This window comes from Acanthopagrus latus, chromosome 22 (genome assembly GCF_904848185.1).
Source record: "Acanthopagrus latus isolate v.2019 chromosome 22, fAcaLat1.1, whole genome shotgun sequence".
NCBI classification, from domain to species: domain Eukaryota; kingdom Metazoa; phylum Chordata; class Actinopteri; order Spariformes; family Sparidae; genus Acanthopagrus; species Acanthopagrus latus.
This window is the reverse complement of record NC_051060.1, coordinates 3,498,682-3,506,945: the sequence shown is the minus strand read 5'-3', so window position 1 is coordinate 3,506,945 and position 8,264 is coordinate 3,498,682. Positions and strand designations below refer to the sequence as shown.

Sequence of the window (8,264 nt, the reverse complement as noted above, 5' to 3'; positions counted from 1 at the left end):
ATCCATTAAAGCTGTGACAGTAATAATCTCCCCCCAAACACAGGGTTCCCAGTGTGCTAAACGTTATTTGACCGTTCCTGTCACGTTGGTGCTGCCAGGCGCACCGGTGAGGTGATGGATGAGCCCGGCCCCGGCCCACTCATTCATCACCTGCTGACTTTGTGTTTGTGTGCTTTTGAAAAAAAATAATTTAAAGCTTTCTGTGATTTTTGACGTAGTTCAATTAAGATTTGTCCTCCCACCTGCATATTACTGATGGGAGTGCGTGAAAGCCATTTCTTTATTTCCAAAGATAAGACTTGTACATTGTGTGGATATTATCATTGGTAAGAGTAGAAGTTTCTTTGATGAAAAATCAATAACTGGGATCAAACACTCTGTTAAGTTATAATGCCAAATGGACTGGCTGACATGTTTATGTTTGGGAGTAATTGCACTGGCTCACTGTGATAGATGTAATCAGCATCAAATGGCCCCACCTGACAAGACCAAATATACAGCCCGTGCACTCTGCAGCATACCCATTAACTCCACTGGTTTATTTTGCTTTCTCTTTCAGCAGCTGTGGAGAGAAGGTCAGGCCGCTTCCTTCAGAGAGTCACAGGCAGTTTTCCCACCTGTGAAGGGAATCTTTTGGCTTGTTTGAAATAAGTTAAAAACCAAGTGAAGCCCTCTGGGAGATACTACTAAATGTTTAGACTGATATTCAGTAATTCAAATTGTACTCCCTAGATTTTTGTAGATTAAATTATGTCCCTATTGTGTATCTCACAGATATATTGTTCACCCCTACATATTCCTATGGCTGGACAGGAATATTTGGGTAATTTTTCATTGGGTAGGTATTGATTTTTCAATTTTTTGGCTTTGGGTATTAATTTTTTTCACTATAGCTTACTTGGGATTTTGTATATAAAAGCCACAATCCTTTTTATTATATGTACAAGTCTGAGAGAATGATGCCGTCTATGATCGATTGACTAGTGGAATATCTCCCCATGCTCTATGCCCCCATATGTTGCTTTTTAGGTTTTTGCCTCTCCTTTATTATGTTATGAAGCATTTATGTGCATATGAAAGGTGTGCAAAATGAAAAAGCCTAAAGTCTATGTCAAAGGGAGTTACTCTGCAGAAAACACTGCTCCTGCACTGCCTGAAGCGCCTGGCTTTGAGTTGAGCAACTTCTGCACATCACTATGTAACAATAATGTGTTTTTTTGAAAATTAAAGTATGTAAACCTATTCTATGAGGACCCGCAAATGTTCGAAAATGCAAGACATTTGGGTATCGTTAAATGATGGTAAGGCATAAACGGTGTTCTTTCCTGGCATTAAAGCTGCATTACAATAAAGTGATGTCATTTTCTGAACTTAGAATCTATTTATCTATCATTCATATACTTGATGGACAAACTTCTAAGCATTTTTATGCTTAGCATCAAAAGTTAAGAGTGTTCCTTTGGTGCCCATTTAATCTGTGACATGTGGCATCTATCTATCTATAAATAAATCCGATATATATCTATATCTATATATCTATATCTATATCTATATCTATATATATATATATCTATATCTATATCTATATATATATATATCTATATCTATATCTATATATATATATATATATATCTATATATATATACATATATATATATGCTCACATTCCCCTCCGATGCCAACAGATACGCATAGATTTCTGCAGCAGTGAATTTTAGTGTGGGCAATTTTTGTTGTATACTGTCGCCAACAACCACCCTGAAGCAGCATGTGTGCATTGCATGAAAGTTTATTCCTGGTTTGGTGTACCAGAGAACTTCTTCAGGATCCCAGAGATAACAGTGGAAACACACACTTAAGCTTATTGTCATTAATAAACGCAAAGCCACTAAATTCAAAGCACATTCTATGGACTATGAAAGGACTTGCTGAATATCTGTGCCCTAGCTATGAGGATGCATAGGCCAGAGCTGAACAAGAGAGAGTCCTGCCTCACACACCTGTAGCTCATCTTATCATCAGCAACAGCTTGAATTCTCTGGTCTGCTCTCCAGTCATTGCCAGATTAGGTTTGACTCCACAATGTGGGATATGGCTAAACTGCTAGGATCAGTGACTTTTTGCATGCATGTTTTCTTTGCTCAGCTTCCTGTCGAACTGTGTTTCTCGTCGACTTCTCCAGTGTTGGTGTAACCTCTGAGCTCTAGCTCCTCATGCCACCCAGCCTTCTGCCCCTCTGCCACCAGGCTCTACTCCACCTTGGACCCTCCATGTCTTGCTCACCAGTGTCTCCACCTAAGCCACTGCTGACGCCTCTGTGAGCCCCGGTACTGCACCAGCTGAACCACAGCCCGAGCCCTCACCAGCTGCCTCTCCCAACCACTGGAGCTTGTGAAATAAATTCCTTTAAAACCATCCCCCTGTATTAGTTTCCACTTCTGGGTCCAGCTACAATCACCCACAAATCCCAAGACAATCATCACAATTAGTTTTCCTTTTACATCATGTCTTCACAGGTTTTATTGTGAAAAATGTTTTTTTTTTCTCACCACTATAAGATCTGAAGGAAATCAAATACCTCTAATAACCCTAATAACCAAGCTTTCTCAAGACACCCCATACTGAAGAATGCATCCTGAATTAGCCACACAAAACATGGAAAATTTCCCCATTAATTGGAGCTACTGTTGAAACAAGTTTGAGTTGGAGCTTCTTGCAGGAGTTCGGTTGATGTGGGCGACACATCAGGCCACAGTGGCTGTGTACTGGGGGCCAAAAACTTAAAGGGGGTTCTGTTTTTGTTTGGTTTATAATTTGCAACTCCTCAAGTTGTTTATCATTTTTCTTTCTTCCATTTTGGAAGCTGATCTGCTATAAACAGCCTGCACTAATCCACTGCTGAGAGTAAAATGAAGAAGTTGGACCGAAGATGAGTATAGACTCCAGATTCTGTTTGACCATCACAAGATCTATGGCCACCTTTGTGAAATGTGCGTCAAGAGGTTTTACAGTTCTTTCTACATTTTTGTGAAAAAAATTCTACAGCTCACTTTATAAATCTGAATATATATATTCCAAAAACATGTCAGGAGGTCAAGTTGAAGGCAGAGTGTTCCTTTTGAACAGATTTCTGTTTTGTTATGGCATTTCTCTGGCCAGCCTGTGACATTACTGTGATGTGAGTGGCCAGGATGCATTTCCTCTTTGAGATGAGCCTGTCAGGTTTCATCGCAGGCAAAGGGCAGAGGCTTTTGCCACCCGTGAGGGATTTTCACCCAGTAAGTTATTTCCGTCCGAAAGAGAATTCATTGTGGAGCCTAATTTTTTCCAGCATGAGTTCACCCCTTGACTCCATGGGCTGAGGTCTGAGCAGCTTTGAGGAGAATTGGCTGCTTCTACATGTCAGAATCACAGCACACACATCACTTGCTACTGCAGTCCACCCCAAAATCTAATCTGATAAGAACTGAGGATTTGGTAACACGTCAAATGCTATCAAGCTGACCAGGCGCTGCTGTTGCCAGCACTGCCTGCACAATTGACAGGATACAGGCACCACTGAAATCTGAGGATGGATGGAAACGGCTCGGAGTTCAGAAATGCAGCCTGACTCAGTCATGTCCCCTGCCTCAACCCCTGTTCATTTCCCTCAAGTGAGGCCCCACATGTTACCTCTGTCTGCGCCGACCATCCATCAGACCAGCACCACACTGTGCTATTGTAACGGACCAGATGAGCTCAGCTTGGTCCCTCACTCTCCTCTCCCTCACAGGCATTTGACTAGAGGAAGGATCATGCCAAGAAGGTCTGAGCTGGGATCAAGTGTCTCCATAGTGTTTTATATTAGGTGGGAAGTTGGTTTCTTTTAAACTTGACCGCAATTCCAGAGTGCCAGAATTCAAAAGGCCATGACAAATGACTGCACTTCCCCTTACAGAGCGGACTTGTTTAAATGAATACTAAGTGCGCTAAACAACGCTGTAACCTATGATGAAATATATACAGAAATGCCCAAAGTAGAACTACACCAATCAAACCAAGAAAAATAAACAAGGTAAGGTATTTGTGATTTGTGCTCCTGAACAACTTACTGAACATATGTATGGTGCTTTTTAAAATTGATTTAGCTCAAGTTTAAAGTTTAAAGCCAGGGTCTTCTGACTCGATCACAGCTTTTTGACAGTTTTCAGAGTGCAGCCATTCATAAAGTGTAAATAAAGTGTATCAGGATCAGGTGGTGGATCTGTGACCGGTGTTGCTCCAGAGGGAACCAGCTTTAAAACAAAGTGTATAATATGAAGAGAATCTCGGTTGGTATGATGATGTGATCATCCTGAGAGAGATTCAAGCAGATTTCATCACTTGTAAAAGCCTCTGAACAGTAAGAAAACATCTACCTCCAACCCTTGAAATATGTCTTTTTTCTTTCCATGATAGAGCAGGTGACACTGTACCTAAACAAGCCCAGCTGTGATTGACCTGACAGCCTGACTGTTTGTGACAGATGCGGCCAAACACTGCGACCTGCTAATCAAAGTCACGTGTGTTTTAAGAGTTTGGCCTCAACTCTGACCTTTATTTCTCATTAATTCATGTTGACATATGATATCTCATTTGTCAGCACTGAGCCAACATGTGGGAGTAATTAAGTAACATGACATATGTTAATGTCTAATCCCATTCAAGCTAAAGTACGTTAAGCGTTTTCTTCAGAATCAAGCTCTTTTGATGAATGCAAGGTGTCCATTTAGTGTTTTCATTAGTTTCTGCAGCATACTCAGATGATAAACCTCTTTCCCATTGCATATTAGCTTGCTTTTAATAGCTTTTTGGATGAACTGTTGGTTTGGATCCAAACATGACATTTGTTGACAGACATATTATTTAACACAACCATGTTTCCCTCTGCACACACAGAAGGGTAACTGCCATGACTGCATTGTAAAAATCCAGCATTATTTGCAGCATTTTGTGGGCATATACAGTATATTATGGTTTATGCTACTTAGGTTCTCAAATTTAACTTTGTAAAGCCATTTCATATACATTTTTGATGACAGATACCATAACAACTTCAAAACTAGAAAAGCTACACCAAATGCAGGCTGTGGGAACAGTAATCTGAGCACTAGAGTGATGTCAATTAGCAAAAGAGACTTCTTTTCTCCTGTGTGAATGTTCTGGCTGTAGGAGTATTTGATCTGTTAGTAGGACATGTTGAGAACAACCAGGAGACTATAGAGCAGATGATCCTGGGAATCTTCACTATAAAGAAGTAAGTTGCAGAAACCACAGATGACCAAGGAAGGGTAGAAACACACCAAAATCCAACATATCTACATCATATGACTTCTGATCCAGAAAATGAAATAACACACTTCAGAGAGGAACTCAACCACTGATTCCCCGCCAACCCCCACCCCTGCAAATGACTGATAATGCTATGATCAAATGGGGGAAATCCAACTGATTTCCACTGATGAGACTGTGAACAGGAACCTTTCCTATACAAAACTGAAGAAACATGTCGATAACAAAAATCAGTTGTTCACCTATGTGTGCACCCCCCATTGACCCCCATACAGCTGACTCTGAAAGTGAGATTCAGTGACGTAATGACCCTTCCTTCTTTTTTAAGGTTCCTTGCACATTCATGGTGTGAAAGTGCTTCACAACAGTGGTACTGAACTGAAACTGTTGGAAACATATCTGTCCTCATGTATGTATTGGACAAGAAAAGTAATCAACATACCACAAAGGTACACAATTGAGGTTGCTTAAAAACTTGGAATTGAAAGGGAAAGAAAACTGTTTTGACAGAACTGTTTAATTAAGAAATAACAAGACACTGAGCTTGGTGTTTACTTGAATGGTGAAGAAGCGAAGAATAGTCTCTGTGTCAAATGATTGATGTCAGAATATGAAAAAATTGTTCCATGAGTAACCATGATAAAGTAACAGATGGTGCATTCAATGTCCGTTTGAATCTTTGACACCAAATTAACATGTTTGAATTTTAAGATGCTCTGTCTGATTTATTTAAACATCAAACATCAAACACATAACATGTTCATTCAAAGCAAGTAGTGCTTTTCTAAAAAGGTCCAAAGGTTACCTTGCTGAAGTGGCATGTATATATATATATATATATATATATATATATATATATATATATATATATATATATATATATATATATATATATATATATATACATATACATATATATATATACATATATACATAATTAACATTCTATATGTATCACACATTCGATATATATCACACAGTGTTTTCCTGATGTCGAGCTTTTGATGTGAGGATGATAATCATAATTTCACCACCATCTTGTTATTGCTGTTTACATGAATCCAGATACAAATTCAAAAATACACTACTGAATTATTTGCAAGATGTATACATGTTTATGTATAGACTCACAAAGAGGAACATTTTACTGCTCAAAGCTTGCTCCTTTACGGCTATGAAGCTGTAAAGGAGCTCAATGAGAGTTCTCATTTCAGTCTTGTTGTAGTCTTTTTTGGTCTCAAACATTTCTCATTTGTTTCTCCTAAAATTCATTAGGAGCAATAGGTGAGACTTGAGACTTTACCGCTTAAACCTTGCTCCTTTCCAGCACTGGGGAGACATTCTGAAACTTCACTGAGAGCTTGATGAGATCTTTGAAACTTACAGGGAGCCCAAGTTGAGATTTTCTGCACCTGTTTCTCAGGAGAAACAGCTGAGAAACAGGAGAAGTCAGCCACAGCCTCGCTTTGGTCTCACACAGATCTCATAGTTGTCTAGGAGAAATGGATGAGACACTACTGAGATCTCTTTTCCAATTTTCGTTTCCTCTGGGCAGTCATTGTGACGTTTGCTAGCAACAACATACGCAAGATAAGTGGCAGTTGATCTTTATTGTGGAGATATGTAAAATTGGCAATGTTTATTTCTAAGGCTGGATATCAACACTTTTATGGCACCAACCAAATTTCCTTGATACTACAAAAGGATCCAAAAATTGTCATACCAATCCCAATTTCTATACCACAGGAGTTGATCTCATCAGTATCAGTGAGCCAATAAAACAGCCTCTGTTTTTTAATGATCAATAAATGACACCTAAATCAAATCAAATATTTTATTGAGAACATTTCTGTAACTAAAGACAGAGTTCATATTTACATACTGATTTCAACTATATTCATTCTGCCCCCGACTGGAAAGCACCTCAGTGTGTAGGTTTCCATTAGATTTCTATTTTGAATTTTTGTATTTTAAAATTTAAAGTGAGAAAAATGTATTGTTATAGATCGTTGAAAGGTGAGCCTAAATTTCAACATTGTTGCAGAAAGGTTTCATGAACAGACAAAAAGTATTACACATGTATCCAAATCCAATCCCACTGTTGTTAGTGTGGTCTTTTGATAGGTCAGAGGTTGCTTACCCTGCAAGAGTGAATTGGGTCCCATGTTATAATAACAACAGCCATAAAACACTACTACTAGTGTTGAATTCCAATGAAGAAAAGAAGGAGAGTTGGGTTGGTGGGTGGGGGCAGAGGGGTCGGTGGTTGCAGGGAAGTGCTAACTTTAGTGTGAGGGGCTGTCACACAGGCTGGACAACAGTGGCAACAAAAATGTCAGGTGAAAAACCTGGGACGACATGTGTCACTTTGATTCCAGAGCAGAGGCTAGGGCTGCAAGTTCAGTGTCCAGCGTGCCTGTCCAAATCCTCCTCTGTGTCCCCCTAATCTGAAGGAAAACACTTATATCCAGAGCCAAATGGACAGAGCTGCAGGGGAAGAAGAGCCTGGCTGACAGAAGATCCTGATTTCTATGTAAAACTAAGGGGGTGGGACAGTAGATGGGTTTCTATTCACCTAGTTTGTGCATATTATCGGGGGAAACACTGAAATTGACAAAGATATTCAAAATATTGTAACCAAATGTTTTGCTTAACTGAGGTAGGAAAGTTGGTTTATCAATAAAAGTATCTTTACTTTTCCAGATTGCTCCTTTCCATCAAGGAACAATCTTTAGGTTTATCTGGAAAAGTAGAGATGCATGTTTGCATGCATGCACTTCTTATATTATAGTGTATATGATTATTGTTAGAATTATTTATTAACATATATGACTACGTGCTTAATGGGAGGGATCAAACGAAGTCCAGTATTGTACTTTTTGCTTTGACTTTTATCTTTATCAGCTCATGAGGGAAATATATCTTTTATCTGTATATCTATATCTTTATCTTTC

General features: G+C 39.1%; 1 long non-coding RNA gene across 4 annotated transcripts; it reads left to right on the top strand.

Annotated features, from left to right (window-relative positions):
* Nucleotides 1-540: 540 nt before the first annotated feature.
* LOC119012724 lies at nt 541-2,417 on the top strand. 4 transcript variants are annotated; one of them, XR_005072580.1, is made up of 3 exons: nt 541-575; nt 775-838; nt 2,183-2,417. It is a non-coding gene; the product is annotated as an uncharacterized LOC119012724 (long non-coding RNA). The 4 variants fall into 4 exon arrangements; XR_005072579.1 differs by having other exon boundaries at nt 542-619; XR_005072577.1 differs by having other exon boundaries at nt 542-619; nt 2,146-2,417.
* Nucleotides 2,418-8,264: the final 5,847 nt, after the last annotated feature.